Source organism: Symphalangus syndactylus, chromosome 4 (genome assembly GCF_028878055.3).
Source record: "Symphalangus syndactylus isolate Jambi chromosome 4, NHGRI_mSymSyn1-v2.1_pri, whole genome shotgun sequence".
Lineage (NCBI taxonomy): Eukaryota > Metazoa > Chordata > Mammalia > Primates > Hylobatidae > Symphalangus > Symphalangus syndactylus.
Window position 1 is genome coordinate 11,578,567 of NC_072426.2, and position 24,359 is coordinate 11,602,925.

Sequence of the window (24,359 nt, forward strand, 5' to 3'; positions counted from 1 at the left end):
AAACCATACTTTTGATTGCGCAGTTCTGAACACTCTTTCTGTAGAAAATGCAAGTGGACATTCGGAGCGCTAAGAGGGTAATAGTGGAAAAAGGAATATATTCAAATATAAACTACAAAGTAGCATTCTGTGAAAATTCTTTCTGTTCTGTGCATTCAACTAACAGAGTTGAACCTTACTTTTGATTGAGCCGTTCTGAAACACTCTTTCTGTAGAAACTGCAATTGGACATGCTAAGCGCTAAGAGGCCTACATTGGGAAAAAGAATATCTTCAAATAAAAACTACACAGATGCATTCTGTGAAACTTATTTCTGATCTGTAAATTCAGTTAACAGAGATAAAACATATTTTTGATTGAGCAGTTATGAAACACTCTTTTTGTAGAAAATGCAAGTGGAGATTCGGAGCGCTAAGAGGGTAATAGTGGAAAAAGGAATGTCTTCAAATATAAACTACACAGAATCATTCGGTGAAACTTATTTCTGATCTGTGCATTCAGCTAACAGAGTTAAACCATACTTTTGATTGAGCAGATCTGAACACTCTTTCTGTTGAAAATGCAACTGGACATTTGGAGCGCTAAGAGCGTAGTAGTGGAAAAAGGAATATATTCAAATATAAACTACACAGAAGCATTCTGTGAAACTTCTTTCTAATCTGAGCATACAGCTAACAGAGTTAAACCATACTTTTGATTGAGCAGTTTTGAAACACTCTGTCTGTAGAAAATGCAACTGGACATTCGTAGCGCTAAGTGGGTAATAGTGGAAAAAAGAATATGTTCAAAAATAAGCTACACAGAAGCATTGTATGAAACTTCTTTCTGTTCTGTGCATTCAACTAACAGAGTTGAACCTTACTTTTGATTGAGCCGTTCTGAAACACTCTTTCTGTAGAAACTGCAATTGGACATTCTGAGCGCTAAGAGGCCTATATTGGGAAAAAGAATGTCTACAAATAAAAACTACACAGAAGAATTGTGTGAAACTTCTTTCTGTTCTGTTTGTTCAACTAAAAGAGTTGAACCTTACTTTTGATTGAGCCGTTCTGAAACACTCTTTCTGTAGAAAATGTAAGTGGAGATTCGGAGCGCTAAGAGGGTAATAGTGGAAAAAGGAATGTCTCCAAATATAAACTACACAGAATCATTGTGTGAAACTTCTTTCTGATCTGTGCATTCAGCTAACAGAGTTAAACCATACTTTTGATTGAGCAGATCTGAACACTCTTTCTGTAGAAAATGCAACTGGACATTTGGAGCGCTAAGAGAGTAGTAGTGGAAAAAGGAATATATTCAAATATAAACTACACAGAAGCATTCTGTGAAACTTCTTTCTGATCTGAGCATTCAGCTAACAGAGTTAAACCATACTTTTGATTGAGCAGTTTTGAAACACTCTGTCTGTAGAAAATGAAACAGGACATTCGTAGCGCTAAGTGGGTAATAGTGGAAAAAAGAATATGTTCAAATATAAACTACACAGAAGCATTGTATGAAACTTCTTTCTGTTCTGTGCATTCAACTAACAGAGTTGAACCTTACTTTTGATTGAGCCTTTCTGAAACACTCTTTCTGTAGAAAGTGCAATTGGACATTCTGAGCACTAATAGGCCTCTATTGGGAAAAATAATATCTTCAAATAAAAACTACACAGAAGCATTGTGTGAAACTTATTTCTGATATGTTCATTAAGCTAACAGAGTTAAACCATACTTTTGATTGCGCAGTTCTGAACACTCTTTCTGTAGAAAATGCAAGTGGACATTCGGAGCGCTAAGAGGGTAATAGTGGAAAAAGGAATATATTCAAATATAAACTACACAGTAGCATTCTGTGAAAATTCTTTCTGTTCTGTGCATTCAACTAACAGAGTTGAAATTACTTTTGATTGAGCCGTTCTGAAACACTCTTTCTGTAGAAACTGCAATTGGACATGCTAAGCGCTAAGAGGCCTACATTGGGAAAAAGAATATCTTCAAATAAAAACTACACAGATGCATTCTGTGAAACTTATTTCTGATCTGAAATTCAGTTAACAGAGATAAAACATATTTTTGATTGAGCAGTTATGAAACACTCTTTTTGTAGAAAATGCAAGTGGAGATTCAGAGCGCTAAGAGGGTAATAGTGGAAAAAGGAATGTCTTCAAATATAAACTACACAGAATCATTCGGTGAAACTTCTTTCTGATCTGTGCATTCAGCTAACAGAGTTAAACCATACTTTTGATTGAGCAGATCTGAACACTCTTTCTGTTGAAAATGCAACTGGACATTTGGAGCGCTAAGAGCGTAGTAGTGGAAAAAGGAATATATTCCAATATAAACTACACAGAAGCATTCTGTGAAACTTCTTTCTGATCTGAGCATACAGCTAACAGAGTTAAACCATACTTTTGATTGAGCAGTTTTGAAACACTCTGTCTGTAGAAAATGCAACTGGACATTCATAGCGCTAAGTGGGTAATAGTGGAAAAAAGAATATGTTCAAATATAAACTACACAGAAGCATTGTATGAAACTTCTTTCCGTTCTGTGCATTCAACTAACAGAGTTGAACCTTACTTTTGATTGAGCCGTTCTGAAACACTCTTTCTGTGGAAACTGCAATTGGACATTCTGAGCGCTAAGAGGCCTATATTGGGAAAAAGAATGTCTACAAATAAAAACTACATAGAAGAATTGTGTGAAACTTCTTTCTGTTCTGTTTGTTCAACTAAAAGAGTTGAACCTTAGTTTTGATTGAGCCGTTCTGAAACACTCTTTCTGTAGAAAATGCAAGTGGAGATTCGGAGCGCTAAGAGGGTAATAGTGGAAAAAGGAATGTCTCCAAATATAAACTACACAGAATCATTCGGTGAAACTTCTTTCTGATCTGTGCATTCAGCTAACAGATTTAAACCATACTTTTGATTGAGCAGATCTGAACACTCTTTCTGTAGAAAATACAACTGGACATTTGGAGCGCTAAGAGCGTAGTAGTGGAAAAAGAAATATATTCAAATATAAACTACACAGAAGCATTCTGTGAATCTTCTTTCTGATCTGAGCATTCAGCTAACAGAGTTAAACCATACTTTTGATTGAGCAGTTTTGAAACACTCTGTCTGTAGAAAATGCAACTGGACATTCGTAGCGCTAAGTGGGTAATAGTGGAAAAAAGAACATGTTCAAATATAAACTACACAGAATCATTGTATGAAACTACTTTCTGTTCTGTGCATTCAACTAACAGAGTTGAACCTTAATTTTGATTGAGCCGTTCTGAAACACTCTTTCTGTAGAAACTGCAATTGGACATTCTGAGCGCTAAGAGGCCTATATTGGGAAAAAGAATGTCTACAAATAAAAACTACACAGAAGAATTGTGTGAAACTTCTTTCTGTTCTGTTTGTTCAACTAAAAGAGTTGAACCGTAGTTTTGATTGAGCCGTTCTGAAACACTCTTTCTGTAGAAAATGCAAGTGGAGATTCGGAGCGCTAAGAGGGTAATAGTGGAAAAAGGAATGTCTCCAAATATAAACTACACAGAATCATTCTGTGAAACTTCTTTCTGATCTGTGCATTCAGCTAACAGAGTTAAACCATACTTTTGATTGAGCAGATCTGAACACTCTTTCTGTAGAAAATGCAACTGGACATTTGGAGCGCTAAGAGAGTAGTAGTGGAAAAAGGAATATATTCAAATATAAACTACACAGAAGCATTCTGTGAAACTTCTTTCTGATCTGAGCATTCAGCTAACAGAGTTAAACCATACTTTTGATTGAGCAGTTTTGAAACACTCTGTCTGTACAAAATGCAACTGGATATTCGTAGCGCTAAGTGGGTAATAGTGGAAAAAAGAATATGTTCAAATATAAACTACACAGAAGCATCGTATGAAACTTCTTTCTGTTCTGTGCATTCAACTAACAGAGTTGAACCTTACTTTTGATTGAGCCTTTCTGAAACACTCTTTCTGTAGAAACTGCAATTGGACATTCTGAGCGCTAAGAGGCCTCTATTGGGAAAAATAATATCTTCAAATAAAAACTACACAGAAGCATTGTGTGAAACTTATTTCTGATATGTTCATTAAGCTAACAGAGTTAAACCATACTTTTGATTGCGCAGTTCTGAACACTCTTTCTGTAGAAAATGCAAGTGGACATTCGGAGCGCTAAGAGGGTAATAGTGGAAAAAGGAATATATTCAAATATAAACTACACAGTAGCATTCTGTGAAAATTCTTTCTGTTCTGTGCATTCAACTAACAGAGTTGAACCTTACTTTTGATTGAGCCGTTCTGAAACACTCTTTCTGTAGAAACTGCAATTGGACATGCTAAGCGCTAAGAGGCCTACATTGGGAAAAAGAATATCTTCAAATAAAAACTACACAGATGCATTCTGTGAAACTTATTTCTGATCTGTAAATTCAGTTAACAGAGATAAAACATATTTTTGATTGAGCAGTTATGAAACACTCTTTTTGTAGAAAATGCAAGTGGAGATTCGGAGCGCTAAGAGGGTAATAGTGGAAAAAGGAATGTCTTCAAATATAAACTACACAGAATCATTCGGTGAAACTTCTTTCTGATCTGTGCATTCAGCTAACAGAGTTAAACCATACTTTTGATTGAGCAGATCTGAACACTCTTTCTGTTGAAAATGCAACTGGACATTTGGAGCGCTAAGAGCGTAGTAGTGGAAAAAGGAATATATTCAAATATAAACTACACAGAAGCATTCTGTGAAACTTCTTTCTGATCTGAGCATACAGCTAACAGAGTTAAACCATACTTTTGATTGAGCAGTTTTGAAACACTCTGTCTGTAGAAAATGCAACTGGACATTCGTAGCGCTAAGTGGGTAATAGTGGAAAAAAGAATATGTTCAAATATAAACTACACAGTAGCATTGTATGAAACTTCTTTCCGTTCTGTGCATTCAACTAACAGAGTTAAACCTTACTTTTGATTAAGCCGTTCTGAAACACTCTTTCTGTAGAAACTGCAATTGGACATTCTGAGCGCTAAGAGGCCTATATTGGGAAAAAGAATGTCTACAAATAAAAACTACACAGAAGAATTGTGTGAAACTTCTTTCTGTTCTGTTTGTTCAACTAAAAGAGTTGAACCTTAGTTTTGATTGAGCCGTTCTGAAACACTCTTTCTGTAGAAAATGAAAGTGGAGATTCGGAGGGCTAAGAGGGTAATAGTGGAAAAAGGAATGTCTTCAAATATAAACTACACAGAATCATTCTGTGAAACTTCTTTCTGATCTGTGCATTCAGCTAACAGTGTTAAACCATACTTTTGATTGAGCAGATCTGAACACTCTTTCTGTAGAAAATGCAACTGGACATTTGGAGCGCTAAGAGAGTAGTAGTGGAAAAAGGAATATATTCAAATATAAACTACACAGAAGCATTCTGTGAAACTTCTTTCTGATCTGAGCATTCAGCTAACAGAGTTAAACCATACTTTTGATTGAGCAGTTTTGAAACACTCTGTCTGTAGAAAATGCAACTGGACATTCGTAGCGCTAAGTGGGTAATAGTGGAAAAAAGAATATGTTCAAATATAAACTACACAGTAGCATTGTATGAAACTTCTTTCCGTTCTGTGCATTCAACTAACAGAGTTAAACCTTACTTTTGATTAAGCCGTTCTGAAACACTCTTTCTGTAGAAACTGCAATTGGACATTCTGAGCGCTAAGAGGCCTATATTGGGAAAAAGAATGTCTACAAATAAAAACTAAACAGAAGAATTGTGTGAAACTTCTTTCTGTTCTGTTTGTTCAACTAAAAGAGTTGAACATTAGTTTTGATTGAGCCGTTCTGAAACACTCTTTCTGTAGAAAATGCAAGTGGAGATTCGGAGGGCTAAGAGGGTAATAGTGGAAAAAGGAATGTCTTCAAATATAAACTACACAGAATCATTCTGTGAAACTTCTTTCTGATCTGTGCATTCAGCTAACAGTGTTAAACCATACTTTTGATTGAGCAGATCTGAACTCTCTTTCTGTAGAAAATGCAACTGGACATTTGGAGCGCTAAGAGAGTAGTAGTGGAAAAAGGAATATATTCAAATATAAACTACACAGAAGCATTGTATGAAACTTCTTTCTGTTCTGTGCATTCAACTAACAGAGTTGAACCTTACTTTTGATTGAGCCTTTCTGAAACACTCTTTCTGTAGAAACTGCAATTGGACATTCTGAGGGCTAAGAGGCCTATATTGGGAAAAATAATATCTTCAAATAAAAACTACACAGAAGCATTGTTTGAAACTTATTTCTGATATGTTCATTAAGCTAACAGAGTTAAACCATACTTTTGATTGCGCAGTTCTGAACACTCTTTCTGTAGAAAATGCAAGTGGACATTCGGAGCGCTAAGAGGGTAATAGTGGAAAAAGGAATATATTGAAATATAAACTACACAGTAGCATTCTGTGAAAATTATTTCTGTTCTGTGCATTCAACTAACAGAGTTGAACCTTACTTTTGATTGAGCCGTTCTGAAACACTCTTTCTCTAGAAAGTGCAATTGGACATGCTAAGCGCTAAGAGGCCTACATTGGGAAAAAGAATATCTTCAAATAAAAACTACACAGATGCATTCTGTGAAACTTATTTCTGATCTGTAAATTCAGTTAACAGAGATAAAACATATTTTTGATTGAGCAGTTATGAAACACTCTTTTTGTAGAAAATGCAAGTGGAGATTCGGAGCGCTAAGAGGGTAATAGTGGAAAAAGGAATGTCTTCAAATATAAACTACACAGAATCATTCGGTGGAACTTATTTCTGATCTGTGCATTCAGCTAACAGAGTTAAACCATACTTTTGATTGAGCACATCTGAACACTCTTTCTGTAGAAAATGCAACTGGACATTTGCAGCGCTAAGAGCGTAGTAGTGGAAAAAGGAATATATTGAAATATAAACTACACAGAAGCATTCTGTGAAACTTCTTTCTGATCTGAGCATTCAGCTAACAGAGTTAAACCATACTTTTGATTGAGCAGTTTTGAAACACTCTGTCTGTAGAAAATGCAACTGGACATTCGTAGCGCTAAGTGGGTAATAGTGGAAAAAAGAATATGTTCAAATATAAACTAAACAGAAGCATTGTATGAAACTTCTTTCTGTTCTGTGCATTCAACTAACAGAGTTGAACCTTACTTTTGATTGAGCCGTTCTGAAACACTCTTTCTGTAGAAATTGCAATTGGACATTCTGAGCGCTAAGAGGCCTATATTGGGAAAAAGAATGTCTACAAATAAAAACTACACAGAAGAATTGTGTGAAACTTCTTTCTGTTCTGTTTGTTCAACTAAAAGAGTTGAACCTTAGTTTTGATTGAGCCGTTCTGAAACACTCTTTCTGTAGAAAATGCAAGTGGAGATTCGGAGCGCTAAGAGGGTAATAGTCGAAAAAGGAATGTCTCCAAATATAAACCACACAGAATCATTCTGTGAAACTTCTTTCTGATCTGTGCATTCAGCTAACAGAGTTAAACCATATTTTTGATTGAGGAGATCTGAACACTCTTTCTGTAGAAAATGCAACTGGACATTTGGAGCGCTAAGAGAGTAGTAGTGGAAAAAGGAATATATTCAAATATAAACTACACAGAAGCATTCTGTGAAACTTCTTTCTGATCTGAGCATTCTGCTAACAGAGTTAAACCATACTTATGATTGAGGAGTTTTGAAACACTCTGTCTGTAGAAAATGCAACTGGACATTCGTAGCGCTAAGTGGGTAATAGTGGAAAAAAGAATATGTTCAAATATAAACTACACAGAAGCATTGTATGAAACTTCTTTCTGTTCTGTGCATTCAACTAACAGAGTTGAACCTTACTTTTGATTGAGCCTTTCTGAAACACTCTTTCTGTAGAAACTGCAATTGGACATTCTGAGCGCTAAGAGGCCTATATTGGGATAAATAATATCTTCAAATAAAAACTACACAGAAGCATTGTGTGAAACTTATTTCTGATATGTTCATTAAGCTAACAGAGTTAAACCATACTTTTGATTGCGCAGTTCTGAACACTCTTTCTGTAGAAAATGCAAGTGGACATTCGGAGCGCTAAGAGGGTAATAGTGGAAAAAGGAATATATTCAAATATAAACTACACAGTAGCATTCTGTGAAAATTCTTTCTGTTCTGTGCATTCAACTAACAGAGTTGAACCTTACTTTTGATTGAGCCGTTCTGAAACACTCTTTCTGTAGAAACTGCAATTGGACATGCTAAGCGCTAAGAGGCCTACATTGGGAAAAAGAATATCTTCAAATAAAAACTACACAGATGCATTCTGTGAATCTTATTTCTGATCTGTAAATTCAGTTAACAGAGATAAAACATATTTTTGATTAAGCAGTTATGAAACACTCTTTTTGTAGAAAATGCAAGTGGAGATTCGGAGCGCTAAGAGGGTAATAGTGGAAAAAGGAATGTCTTCAAATATAAACTACACAGAATCATTCGGTGAAACTTCTTTCTGATCTGTGCATTCAGCTAACAGAGTTAAACCATACTTTTGATTGAGCAGATCTGAACACTCTTTCTGTTGAAAATGCAACTGGACATTTGGAGCGCTAAGAGAGTAGTAGTGGAAAAAGGAATATATTCAAATATAAACTACACAGAAGCATTCTGTGAAACTTCTTTCTGATCTGAGCATACAGCTAACAGAGTTAAACCATACTTTTGATTGAGCAGTTTTGAAACACTCTGTCTGTAGAAAATGCAACTGGACATTCGTAGCGCTAAGTGGGTAATAGTGGAAAAAAGAATATGTTCAAATATAAACTACACAGAAGCATTGTATGAAACTTCTTTCTGTTCTGTGCATTCAACTAACAGAGTTGAACCTTACTTTTGATTGAGACGTTCTGAAACACTCTTTCTGTAGAAACTGCAATTGGACATTCTGAGCGCTAAGAGGCCTATATTGTGAAAAAGAATGTCTACAAATAAAAACTACACAGAAGAATTGTGTGAAACTTCTTTCTGTTCTGTTTGTTCAACTAAAAGAGTTGAACCTTAGTTTTGATTGAGCCGTTCTGAAACACTCTTTCTGTAGAAAATGCAAGTGGAGATTCGGAGCGCTAAGAGGGTAATAGTGGAAAAAGGAATGTCTCCAAATATAAACTACACAGAATCATTCTGTGAAACTTCTTTCTGATCTGTGCATTCAGCTAACAGAATTAAACCATACTTTTGATTGAGCAGATCTGAACACTCTTTCTGTAGAAAATGCAACTGGACATTTGGAGCGCTAAGAGAGTAGTAGTGGAAAAAGGAATATATTCAAATATAAACTACACAGAAGCATTCTGTGAAACTTATTTCTGATCTGAGCATTCAGCTAACAGAGTTAAACCATACTTTTGATTGAGCAGTTTTGAAACACTCTGTCTGTAGAAAATGCAACTGGACATTCGTAGCGCTAAGTGGGTAATAGTGGAAAAAAGAATATGTTCAAATATAAACTACACAGAAGCATTGTATGAAACTTCTTTCTGTTCTGTGCATTCAACTAACAGAGTTGAACCTTACTTTTGATTGAGCCGTTCTGAAACACTCTTTCTGTAGAAATTGCAATTGGACATTCTTAGCGCTAAGAGGCCTATATTGGGAAAAAGAATGTCTACAAATAAAAACTACACAGAAGAATTGTGTGAAACTTCTTTCTGTTCTGTTTGTTCAACTAAAAGAGTTGAACTTTAGTTTTGATTGAGCCGTTCTGAAACACTCTTTCTGTAGAAAATGCAAGTGGAGATTCGGTGCGCTAAGAGGGTAATAGTGGAAAAAAGAATGTCTTCAAATATAAACTACACAGAATCATTCTGTGAAACTTCTTTCTGATCTGTGCATTCAGCTAACAGAGTTAAACCATACTTTTGATTGAGCAGATCTGAAAACTCTTTCTGTAGAAAATGCAACTGGACATTTGGAGCGCTAAGAGAGTAGTAGTGGAAAAAGGAATATATTCAAATATAAACTACACAGAAACATTCTGTGAAACTTCTCTCTGATCTGAGCATTCAGCTAACAGATTTAAACCATACTTTTGATTGAGCAGTTTTGAAACACTCTGTCTGTAGAAAATGCAACTGGACATTCGTATCGCTAAGTGGGTAATAGTTGAAAAAAGAATATGTTCAAATATAAATTACACAGAAGCATTGTATGAAACTCCTTTCTGTTCTGTGCATTCAACTAACAGAGTTGACCCTTACTTTTGATTGAGCCTTTCTGAAACACTCTTTCTGTAGAAACTGCAATTGGACATTCTGAGCGCTAAGAGGCCTCTATTGGGAAAAATAATATCTTCAAATAAAAACTATACAGAAGCATTGTGTGAAACTTATTTCTGATATGTTCATTAAGCTAACAGAGTTAAACCATACTTTTGATTGCGCAGTTCTGAACACTCTTTCTGTAGAAAATGCAAGTGGACATTCGGAGCGCTAAGAGGGTAATAGTGGAAAAAGGAATATATTCAAATATAAACTACACAGTAGCATTCTGTGAAAATACTTTCTGTTCTGTGCATTCAACTAACAGAGTTGAACCTTACTTTTGATTGAGCCGTTCTGAAACACTCTTTCTGTAGAAACTGCAATTGGACATGCTAAGCGCTAAGGGGCCTACATTGGGAAAAAGAATATCTTCAAATAAAAACTACACAGATGCATTCTGTGAATCTTATTTCTGATCTGTAAATTCAGTTAACAGAGATAAAACATATTTTTGATTAAGCAGTTATGAAACACTCTTTTTGTAGAAAATGCAAGTGGAGATTCGGAGCGCTAAGAGGGTAATAGTGGAAAAAGGAATGTCTTCAAATATAAACTACACAGAATCATTCGGTGAAACTTCTTTCTGATCTGTGCATTCAGCTAACAGAGTTAAACCATACTTTTGATTGAGCAGATCTGAACACTCTTTCTGTTGAAAATGCAACTGGACATTTGGAGCGCTAAGAGAGTAGTAGTGGAAAAAGGAATATATTCAAATATAAACTACACAGAAGCATTCTGTGAAACTTCTTTCTGATCTGAGCATACAGCTAACAGAGTTAAACCATACTTTTGATTGAGCAGTTTTGAAACACTCTGTCTGTAGAAAATGCAACTGGACATTCGTAGCGCTAAGTGGGTAATAGTGGAAAAAAGAATATGTTCAAATATAAACTACACAGAAGCATTGTATGAAACTTCTTTCTGTTCTGTGCATTCAACTAACAGAGTTGAACCTTACTTTTGATTGAGCCGTTCTGAAACACTCTTTCTGTAGAAATTGCAATTGGACATTCTTAGCGCTAAGAGGCCTATATTGGGAAAAAGAATGTCTACAAATAAAAACTACACAGAAGAATTGTGTGAAACTTCTTTCTGTTCTGTTTGTTCAACTAAAAGAGTTGAACTTTAGTTTTGATTGAGCCGTTCTGAAACACTCTTTCTGTAGAAAATGCAAGTGGAGATTCGGTGCGCTAAGAGGGTAATAGTGGAAAAAAGAATGTCTTCAAATATAAACTACACAGAATCATTCTGTGAAACTTCTTTCTGATCTGTGCATTCAGCTAACAGAGTTAAACCATACTTTTGATTGAGCAGATCTGAAAACTCTTTCTGTAGAAAATGCAACTGGACATTTGGAGCGCTAAGAGAGTAGTAGTGGAAAAAGGAATATATTCAAATATAAACTACACAGAAACATTCTGTGAAACTTCTCTCTGATCTGAGCATTCAGCTAACAGATTTAAACCATACTTTTGATTGAGCAGTTTTGAAACACTCTGTCTGTAGAAAATGCAACTGGACATTCGTATCGCTAAGTGGGTAATAGTTGAAAAAAGAATATGTTCAAATATAAATTACACAGAAGCATTGTATGAAACTCCTTTCTGTTCTGTGCATTCAACTAACAGAGTTGACCCTTACTTTTGATTGAGCCTTTCTGAAACACTCTTTCTGTAGAAACTGCAATTGGACATTCTGAGCGCTAAGAGGCCTCTATTGGGAAAAATAATATCTTCAAATAAAAACTATACAGAAGCATTGTGTGAAACTTATTTCTGATATGTTCATTAAGCTAACAGAGTTAAACCATACTTTTGATTGCGCAGTTCTGAACACTCTTTCTGTAGAAAATGCAAGTGGACATTCGGAGCGCTAAGAGGGTAATAGTGGAAAAAGGAATATATTCAAATATAAACTACACAGTAGCATTCTGTGAAAATACTTTCTGTTCTGTGCATTCAACTAACAGAGTTGAACCTTACTTTTGATTGAGCCGTTCTGAAACACTCTTTCTGTAGAAACTGCAATTGGACATGCTAAGCGCTAAGGGGCCTACATTGGGAAAAAGAATATCTTCAAATAAAAACTACACAGATGCATTCTGTGAATCTTATTTCTGATCTGTAAATTCAGTTAACAGAGATAAAACATATTTTTGATTAAGCAGTTATGAAACACTCTTTTTGTAGAAAATGCAAGTGGAGATTCGGAGCGCTAAGAGGGTAATAGTGGAAAAAGGAATGTCTTCAAATATAAACTACACAGAATCATTCGGTGAAACTTCTTTCTGATCTGTGCATTCAGCTAACAGAGTTAAACCATACTTTTGATTGAGCAGATCTGAACACTCTTTCTGTTGAAAATGCAACTGGACATTTGGAGCGCTAAGAGAGTAGTAGTGGAAAAAGGAATATATTCAAATATAAACTACACAGAAGCATTCTGTGAAACTTCTTTCTGATCTGAGCATACAGCTAACAGAGTTAAACCATACTTTTGATTGAGCAGTTTTGAAACACTCTGTCTGTAGAAAATGCAACTGGACATTCGTAGCGCTAAGTGGGTAATAGTGGAAAAAAGAATATGTTCAAATATAAACTACACAGAAGCATTGTATGAAACTTCTTTCTGTTCTGTGCATTCAACTAACAGAGTTGAACCTTACTTTTGATTGAGCCGTTCTGAAACACTCTTTCTGTAGAAATTGCAATTGGACATTCTTAGCGCTAAGAGGCCTATATTGGGAAAAAGAATGTCTACAAATAAAAACTACACAGAAGAATTGTGTGAAACTTCTTTCTGTTCTGTTTGTTCAACTAAAAGAGTTGAACTTTAGTTTTGATTGAGCCGTTCTGAAACACTCTTTCTGTAGAAAATGCAAGTGGAGATTCGGTGCGCTAAGAGGGTAATAGTGGAAAAAAGAATGTCTTCAAATATAAACTACACAGAATCATTCTGTGAAACTTCTTTCTGATCTGTGCATTCAGCTAACAGAGTAAAACCATACTTTTGATTGAGCAGATCTGAAAACTCTTTCTGTAGAAAATGCAACTGGACATTTGGAGCGCTAAGAGAGTAGTAGTGGAAAAAGGAATATATTCAAATATAAACTACACAGAAACATTCTGTGAAACTTCTTTCTGATCTGAGCATTCAGCTAACAGAGTTAAACCATACTTTTGATTGAGCAGTTTTGAAACACTCTGTCTGTAGAAAATGCAACTGGACATTCGTATCGCTAAGTGGGTAATAGTTGAAAAAAGAATATGTTCAAATATAAATTTCACAGAAGCATTGTATGAAACTTCTTTCTGTTCGGTGCATTCAACTAACAGAGTTGACCCTTACTTTTGATTGAGCCTTTCTGAAACACTCTTTCTGTAGAAACTGCAATTGGACATTCTGAGCGCTAAGAGGCCTCTATTGGGAAAAATAATATCTTCAAATAAAAACTATACAGAAGCATTGTGTGAAACTTATTTCTGATATGTTCATTAAGCTAACAGAGTTAAACCATACTTTTGATTGCGCAGTTCTGAACACTCTTTCTGTAGAAAATGCAAGTGGACATTCGGAGCGCTAAGAGGGTAATAGTGGAAAAAGGAATATATTCAAATATAAACTACACAGTAGCATTCTGTGAAAATTCTTTCTGTTCTGTGCATTCAACTAACAGAGTTGAACCTTACTTTTGATTGAGCCGTTCTGAAACACTCTTTCTGTAGAAACTGCAATTGGACATCATAAGCGCTAAGAGGCCTACATTGGGAAAAAGAATATCTTCAAATAAAAACTACACAGATGCATTCTGTGAAACTTATTTCTGATCTGTATATTCAGTTAACAGAGATAAAACATATTTTTGATTGAGCAGTTATGAAACACTCTTTTTGTAGAAAATGCAAGTGTAGATTCCGAGCGCTAAGAGGGTAATAGTGGAAAAAGGAATGTCTTCAAATATAAACTACACAGAATCATTCGGTGAAACTTCTTTCTGATCTGTGCATTCAGCTAACAGAGTTAAACCATACCTTTGATTGAGCAGATCTGAACACTCTTTCTGTTGACAATGCAACTGGACATTTGGAGCGCTAAGAGAGTAGTAGTGGAAAAAGGAATATATTCAAATATAAACTACACAGAAGCATTCTGTGAAACTTCTTTCTGATCTGAGCATACAGCTAACAGAGTTAAACCATACTTTTGATTGAGCAGTTTTGAAACACTCTGTCTGTAGAAAATGCAACTGGACATTCGTAGCGCTAAGTGGGTAATAGTGGAAAAAAGAATATGTTCAAATATAAACTACACAGAAGCATTGTATGAAACTTCTTTCTGTTCTGTGCATTCAACTAACAGAGTTGAACCTTACTTTTGATTGAGACGTTCTGAAACACTCTTTCTGTAGAAACTGCAATTGGACATTCTGAGCGCTAAGAGGCCTATATTGTGAAAAAGAATGTCTACAAATAAAAACTACACAGAAGAATTGTGTGAAACTTCTTTCTGTTCTGTTTGTTCAACTAAAAGAGTTGAACCTTAGTTTTGATTGAACCGTTCTGAAACACTCTTTCTGTAGAAAATGCAAGTGGAGATTCGGAGCGGTAAGAGGGTAATAGTGGAAAAAGGAATGTCTCCAAATATAAACTACACAGAATCATTCTGTGAAACTTCTTTCTGATCTGTGCATTCAGCTAACAGAGTTAAACCATACTTTTGATTGAGCAGATCTGAACACTCTTTCTGTAGAAAATGCAACTGGACATTTGGAGCGCTAAGAGAGTAGTAGTGGAAAAAGGAATATATTCAAATATAAACTACACAGAAGCATTCTGTGAAACTTCTTTCTGATCTGAGCATTCAGCTAACAGAGTTAAACCATACTTTTGATTGAGCAGTTTTGAAACACTCTGTCTGTAGAAAATGCAACTGGACATTCGTAGCGCTAAGTGGGTAATAGTGGAAAAAAGAATATGTTCAAATATAAACTACACAGAAGCATTGTATGAAACTTCTTTCTGTTCTGTGCATTCAACTAACAGAGTTGAACCTTACTTTTGATTGAGCCGTTCTGAAACACTCTTTCTGTAGAAATTGCAATTGGACATTCTTAGCGCTAAGAGGCCTATATTGGGAAAAAGAATGTCTACAAATAAAAACTACACAGAAGAATTGTGTGAAACTTCTTTCTGTTCTGTATGTTCAACTAAAAGAGTTGAACTTTAGTTTTGATTGAGCCGTTCTGAAACACTCTTTCTGTAGAAAATGCAAGTGGAGATTCGGTGCGCTAAGAGGGTAATAGTGGAAAAAAGAATGTCTTCAAATATAAACTACACAGAATCATTCTGTGAAACTTCTTTCTGATCTGTGCATTCAGCTAACAGAGTAAAACCATACTTTTGATTGAGCAGATCTGAAAACTCTTTCTGTAGAAAATGCAACTGGACATTTGGAGCGCTAAGAGAGTAGTAGTGGAAAAAGGAATATATTCAAATATAAACTACACAGAAACATTCTGTGAAACTTCTTTCTGATCTGAGCATTCAGCTAACAGAGTTAAACCATACTTTTGATTGAGCAGTTTTGAAACACTCTGTCTGTAGAAAATGCAACTGGACATTCGTATCGCTAAGTGGGTAATAGTTGAAAAAAGAATATGTTCAAATATAAATTACACAGAAGCATTGTATGAAACTCCTTTCTGTTCTGTGCATTCAACTAACAGAGTTGACCCTTACTTTTGATTGAGCCTTTCTGAAACACTCTTTCTGTAGAAACTGCAATTGGACATTCTGAGCGCTAAGAGGCCTCTATTGGGAAAAATAATATCTTCAAATAAAAACTATACAGAAGCATTGTGTGAAACTTATTTCTGATATGTTCATTAAGCTAACAGAGTTAAACCATACTTTTGATTGCGCAGTTCTGAACACTCTTTCTGTAGAAAATGCAAGTGGACATTCGGAGCGCTAAGAGGGTAATAGTGGAAAAAGGAATATATTCAAATATAAACTACACAGTAGCATTCTGTGAAAATTCTTTCTGTTCTGTGCATTCAACTAACAGAGTTGAACCTTACTTTTGATTGAGCCGTTCTGAAACACTCTTTCTGTAGAAACTGCAATTGGACATCATAAGCGCTAAGAGGCCTACATTGGGAAAAAGAATATCTTCAAATAAAAACTACACAGATGCATTCTGTGAAACTTATTTCTGATCTGTATATTCAGTTAACAGAGATAAAACATATTTTTGATTGAGCAGTTATGAAACACTCTTTTTGTAGAAAATGCAAGTGTAGATTCGGAGCGCTAAGAGGGTAATAGTGGAAAAAGGAATGTCTTCAAATATAAACTACACAGAATCATTCGGTGAAACTTCTTTCTGATCTGTGCATTCAGCTAACAGAGTTAAACCACACTTTTGATTGAGCAGATCTGAACACTCTTTCTGTTGAAAATGCAACTGGACATTTGGAGCGCTAAGAGCGTAGTAGTGGAAAAAGGAATATATTCAAATATAAACTACACAGAAGCTTTCTGTGAAACTTCTTTCTGATCTGAGCATACAGCTAACAGAGTTAAACCATACTTTTGATTGAGCAGTTTTGAAACACTCTGTCTGTAGAAAATGCAACTGGACATTCGTAGCGCTAAGTGGGTAATAATCGAAAAAAGAATATGTTCAAATATAAACTACACAGAAGCATTGTATGAAACTTCTTTCTGTTCTGTGCATTCAACTAACAGAGTTGAACGTTACTTTTGATTGAGCCGTTCTGAAACACTCTTTCTGTAGAAACTGCAATTGGACATTCTGAGCGCTAAGAGGCCTATATTGGGAAAAAGAATGTCTACAAATAAAAACTACACAGAAGAATTGTGTGAAACTTCTTTCTGTTCTGTTTGTTCAACTAAATGAGTTGAACCTTACTTTTGATTGAGCCGTTCTGAAACACTCTTACTGTAGAAAATGCAAGTGGAGATTCGGAGCGCTAAGAGGGTAATAGTGGAAAAAGGAATGTCTCCAAATATAAACTACACAGAATCATTCTGTGAAACTTCTTTCTGATCTGTGCATTCAGCTAACAGAGTTAAACCATACTTTTGATTGAGCAGATCTGAACACTCTTTCTGTAGAAAATGCAACAGGACATTTGGAGCGCTAAGAGAGTAGTAGTGGAAAAAGGAATATATTCAAATATAAACTACACAGAAGCATTCTGTGAAACTTCTTTCTGATCTGAGCATTCAGCTAACAGAGTTAAACCATACTTTTGATTGAGCAGTTTTGAAACACTCTGTCTGTAGAAAATGCAACTGGACATTCGTAGGGCTAAGTGGGTAATAGTGGAAAAAAGAATATGTTCAAATATAAACTACACAGAAGCATTGTATGAAACTTCTTTCTGTTCTGTGCATTCAACTAACAGAGCTGAACCTTACTTTTGATTGAGCCTTTCTGAAACACTCTTTCTGTAGAATCTGCAATTGGACATTCTGAGCGCTAAGAGGCCTATATTGGAAAAATAATATCTTCAAATAAAAACTACACAGAAGCATTGTGTGAAACTTATTTCTGATATGTTCATTAAGCTAACAGAGTTAAACCATACTTTTGATTGTGCAGTACTGAACACTCTTTCTGTAGAAAATGCAAGCGGACATTCGGAGCGCTAAGAGGGTAATAGTGGAAAAAGGAATATATTCAAATATAAGCTACACAGTAGCATTCTGTGAAAATTCTTTCTGTTCTGTGCATTCAACTAACAGAGTTGAACCTTACTTTTGATTGAGCCGTTCTGAAACACTCTTTCTGTAGAAACTGCAATTGGACATGCTAAGCGCTAAGAGGCCTACATTGGGAAAAAGAATATCTTCAAATAAAAACTACACAGATGCATTCTGTGAAACTTATTTCTGATCTGTAAATTCAGTTAACAGAGATAAAACATATTTTTGATTGAGCAGTTATGAAACACTCTTTTAGTAGAAAATGCAAGTGGAGATTCGGAGCGCTAAGAGGGTAATAGTGGAAAAAGGAATGTCTTCAAATATAAACTACACAGAATCATTCGGTGAAACTTCTTTCTGATCTGTGCATTCAGCTAACAGACTTAAACCATACTTTTGATTGAGCAGATCTGAACACTCTTTCTGTTGAAATGCAACTGGACATTTGGAGCGCTAAGAGCGTAGTAGTGGAAAAAGGAATATATTCAAATATAAACTACACAGAAGCATTCTGTGAAACTTCTTTCTGATCTGAGCATTCAGCTAACAGAGTTAAACCATACTTTTGATTGAGCAGTTTTGAAACACTCTGTCTGTAGAAAATGCAACTGGACATTCGTAGCGCTAAGTGGGTAATAGTGGAAAAAAGAATATGTTCATATATAAACTACACAGAAGAATTGTATGAAACTTCTTTCTGTTCTGTGCATTCAACTAACAGAGTTGAACCTTACTTTGATTGAGCCGTTCTGAAACACTCTTTCTGTAGAAACTGCAATTGGACATTCTGAGCGCTAAGAGGCCTATATTGGGAAAAAGAATGTCTACAAATAAAAACTACACAGAAGAATTGTGTGAAACTTCTTTCTGTTCTGTTTGTTCAACTAAAAGAGTTGAACCTTAGTTTTGATTGAGCCGTTCTGGAACACTCTTTCTGTAGAAAATGCAAGTGGAGATTCGGAGCGCTAAGAGGGTAATAGTGGAAAAAGGAAAGTCTCCAAATATAAACTACACAGAATAATTCTGTGAAACTTCTTTCTGATCTGTGCATTCAGCTAACAGAGTTAAACCATACTTTTGATTGAGCAGATCTGGACACTCTTTCTGTGGAAAATGCAACTGGACATTTGGAGCGCTAAGAGAGTAGTAGTGGAAAAAGGAATATATTCAAATATAAACTACACAGAAGCATTCTGTGAAACTTCTTTCTGATCTGAGCATTCAGCTAACAGAGTTAAACCATACTTTTGATTGAGCAGTTTTGAAACACTCTGTCTGTAGAAAATGCAACTGGACATTCGTAGCGCTAAGTGGGTAATAGTGGAAAAAAGAATATGTTCAAATATAAACTACACAGAAGCATTGTATGAAACTTCTTTCTGTTCTGTGCATTCAACTAACAGAGCTGAACCTTACTTTTGATTGAGCCTTTCTGAAACACTCTTTCTGTAGAATCTGCAATTGGACATTCTGAGCGCTAAGAGGCCTATATTGGGAAAAATAATATCTTCAAATAAAAACTACACAGAAGCATTGTGTGAAACATATTTCTGATATGTTCATTAAGCTAACAGAGTTAAACCATACTTTTGATTGCGCAGTTCTGAACACTCTTTCTGTAGAAAATGCAAGTGGACATTCGGAGCGCTAAGAGGGTAATAGTGGAAAAAGGAATATATTCAAATATAAACTACACAGTAGCATTCTGTGAAAATTCTTTCTGTTCTGCGCATTCAACTAACAGAGTTCAACCTTACTTTTGATTGAGCCGTTCTGAAACACTCTTTCTGTAGAAACTGCAATTGGACATGCTAAGCGCTAAGAGGCCTACATTGGGAAAAAGAATATCTTCAAATAAAAACTACACAGATGCATTCTGTGAAACTTATTTCTCATCTGTAAATTCAGTTAACAGAGATAAAACATATTTTTGATTGAGCAGTTATGAAACACTATTTTTGTAGAAAATGCAAGTGGAGATTCGGAGCGCTAAGGGGGTAATAGTGGAAAAAGGAATGTCTTCAAATATAAACTACACAGAATCATTCGGTGAAACTTCTTTCTGATCTGTGCATTCAGCTAACAGAGTTAAACCATACATTTGATTGAGCAGATCTGAACACTCTTTCTGTAGAAAATGCAACTGGACATTTGGAGCGCTAAGAACGTAGTAGTGGAAAAAGGAATATATTCAAATATAAACTACAAAGAAGCATTCTGTGAAACTTCTTTCTGATCTGAGCATTCAGCTAACAGAGTTAAACCATACTTTTGATTGAGCAGTTTTGAAACACTCTGTCTGTAGAAAATGCAACTGGACATTCGTAGCGCTAAGTGGGTAATAGTGGAAAAAAGAATATGTTCAAATATAAACTACACAGAAGCATTGTATGAAACTTCTTTCTGTTCTGTGCATTCAACTAACAGAGTTGAACCTTACTTTTGATTGAGCCGTTCTGAAACACTCTTTCTGTAGAAACTGCAATTGGACATTCTGAGCGCTAAGAGGCCTATATTGGGAAAAAGAATGTCTACAAATAAAAACTACACAGAAGAATTGTGTGAAACTTCTTTCTGTTCTGTTTGTTCAACTAAAAGAGTTGAACCTTAGTTTTGATTGAGCCGTTCTGAAACACTCTTTCTGTAGAAAATGCAAGTGGAGATTCGGAGCGCTAAGAGGGTAATAGTGGAAAAAGGAATGTCTCCAAATATAAACTACACAGAATAATTCTGTGAAACTTCTTTCTGATCTGTGCATTCAGCTAACAGAGTTAAACCATACTTTTGATTGAGCAGATCTGGACACTCTTTCTGTAGAAAATGCAACTGGACTTTTGGAGCGCTAAGAGAGTAGTAGTGGAAAAAGGAATATATTCAAATATAAACTACACAGAAGCATTCTGTGAAACTTCTTTCTGATCTGAGCATTCAGCTAACAGAGTTAAACCATACTTTTGATTGAGCAGTTTTGAAACACTCTGTCTGTAGAAAATGCAACTGGACATTCGTAGCGCTAAGTGGGTAATAGTGGAAAAAAGAATATGTTCAAATATAAACTACACAGAAGCATTGTATGAAACTTCTTTCTGTTCTGTGCATTCAACTAACAGAGCTGAACCTTACTTTTGATTGAGCCTTTCTGAAACACTCTTTCTGTAGAATCTGCAATTGGACATTCTGAGCGCTAAGAGGCCTATATTGGGAAAAATAATATCTTCAAATAAAAACTACACAGAAGCATTGTGTGAAACTTATTTCTGATATGTTCATTAAGCTAACAGAGTTAAACCATACTTTTGATTGCGCAGTTCTGAACACTCTTTCTGTAGAAAATGCAAGTGGACATTCGGAGCGCTAAGAGGGTAATAGTGGAAAAAGGAATATATTCAAATATAAACTACACAGTAGCATTCTGTGAAAATTCTTTCTGTTCTGTGCATTCAACTAACAGAGTTGAACCTTACTTTTGATTGAGCCGTTCTGAAACACTCTTTCTGTAGAAACTGCAATTGGACATGCTAAGCGCAAAGAGGCCTACATTGGGAAAAAGAATATCTTCAAATAAAAACTACACAGATGCATTCTGTGAAACTTATTTCTGATCTGTAAATTCAGTTAACAGAGATAAAACATATTTTTGACTGAGCAGTTATGAAACACTCTTTTTGTAGAAAATGCAAGTGGAGATTCGGAGCGCTAAGAGGGTAATAGTGGAAAAAGGAATGTCTTCAAATATAAACTACACAGAATCATTCGGTGAAACTTCTTTCTGATCTGTGCATTCAGCTAACAGAGTTAAACCATACTTTTGATTGAGCAGATCTGAACACTCTTTCTGTTGAAAATGCAACTGGACATTTGTAGCGCTAAGAGCGTATTAGTGGAAAAAGGAATATATTCAAATATAAACTACACAGAAGCATTCTGTGAAACTTCTTTCTGATCTGAGCATTCAGCTAACAGAGTTAAACCATACTTTTGATTGAGCAGTTTTGAAACACTCTGTCTGTAGAAAATGCAACTGGACATTCGTAGCGCTAAGTGGGTAATAGTGGAAAAAAGAATATGTTCAAATATAAACTACACAGAAGCATTGTATGAAACTTCTTTCTGTTCTGTGCATTCAACTAACAGAGTTGAACATTACTTTTGATTGAGCCGTTCTGAAACACTCTTTCTGTAGAAACTGCAATTGGACATTCTGAGCGCTAAGAGGCCTATATTGGGAAAAAGAATGTCTACAAATAAAAACTACACAGAAGAATTGTGTGAAACTTCTTTCTGTTCTGTTTGTTCAACTAAAAGAGTTGAACCTTAGTTTTGATTGAGCCGTTCTGAAACACTCTTTCTGTAGAAAATGCAAGTGGAGATTCGGAGCGCTAAGAGGGTAATAGTGGAAAAAGGAATGTCTCCAAATATAAACTACATAGAATAATTCTGTGAAACTTCTTTCTGATCTGTGCATTCAGCTAACAGAGTTAAACCATACTTTTGATTGAGCAGATCTGAACACTCTTTCTGTAGAAAATGCAACTGGACATTTGGAGCGCTAAGAGCGTAGTAGTGGAAAAAGGAATATATTCAAATATAAACTACACAGAAGCATTCTGTGAAACCTCTTTCTGATCTGAGCATTCAGCTAACAGAGTTAAACCATACTTTTGATTGAGCAGTTTTGAAACACTCTGTCTGTAGAAAATGCAACTGGACTTTCGTAGCGCTAAGTGGGTAATAGTGGAAAAAAGAATATGTTCAAATATAAACTACACAGAAGCATTGTATGAAACTTCTTTCTGTTCTGTGCATTCAACTAACAGAGTTGAACCTTACTTTTGATTGAGCCTTTCTGAAACACTCTTTCTGTAGAATCTGCAATTGGACATTCTTAGCGCTAAGAGGCCTATATTTTGAAAAAGAATATCTTCAAATAAAAACTACACAGAAGCATTGTGTGAAACTTATTTCTGATATGTTCATTAAGCTAACAGAGTTAAACCATACTTTTGATTGCGCAGTTCTGAACACTCTTTCTGTAGAAAATGCAAGTGGACATTCGGAGCGCTAAGAGGGTAATAGTGGAAAAAGGAATATATTCAAATATAAACTACACAGTAGCATTCTGTGAAAATTCTTTCTGTTCTGTGCATTCAACTAACAGAGTTGAACCTTACTTTTGATTGAGCCGTTCTGAAACACTCTTTCTGTAGAAACTGCAATTGGACATGCTAAGCGCTAAGAGGCCTACATTGGGAAAAAGAATATCTTCAAATAAAAACTACACAGATGCATTCTGTGAAACTTATTTCTGATCTGTAAATTCAGTTAACAGAGATAAAACATATTTTTGATTGAGCAGTTATGAAACACTCTTTTTGTAGAAAATGCTAGTGGAGATTCGGAGCGCTAAGAGGGTAATAGTGGAAAAAGGAATGTCTTCAAATATAAACTACACAGAATCATTCGGTGAAACTTCTTTCTGATCTGTGCATTCAGCAAACAGAGTTAAACCATACTTTTGATTGAGCAGATCTGAACACTCTTTCTGTTGAAAATGCAACTGGACATTTGGAGCGCTAAGAGCGTAGTAGTGGAAAAAGGAATATATTCAAATATAAACTACACAGAAGCATTCTGTGAAACTACTTTCTGATCTGAGCATTCAGCTAACAGAGTTAAACCATACTTTTGATTGAGCAGTTTTGAAACACTCTGTCTGTAGAAAATGCAACTGGACATTCGTAGCGCTAAGTGGGTAATAGTGGAAGAAAGAATATGTTCAAATATAAACTACACAGAAGCATTGTATGAAACTTCTTTCTGTTCTGTGCATTCAACTAACAGAGTTGAACTTTACTTTTGATTGAGCCGTTCTGAAACACTCTTTCTGTAGAAACTGCAATTGGACATTCTGAGCGCTAAGAGGCCTATATTGGGAAAAAGAATGTCTACAAATAAAAACTACACAGAAGAATTGTGTGAAACTTCTTTCTGTTCTGTTTGTTCAACTAAAAGAGTTGAACCTTAGTTTTGATTGAGCCGTTCTGAAACACTCTTTCTGTAGAAAATGCAAGTGGAGATTCGGAGCGCTAAGAGGGTAATAGTGGAAAAAGGAATGTCTCCAAATATAAACTACACAGAATCATTCTGTGAAACTTCTTTCTGATCTGTGCATTCAGCTAACAGAGTTAAACCATACTTTTGATTGAGCAGATCTGAACACTCTTTCTGTAGAAAATGCAACTGGACATTTGGAGCGCTAAGAGAGTAGTAGTGGAAAAAGGAATATATTCAAATATAAACTACACAGAAGC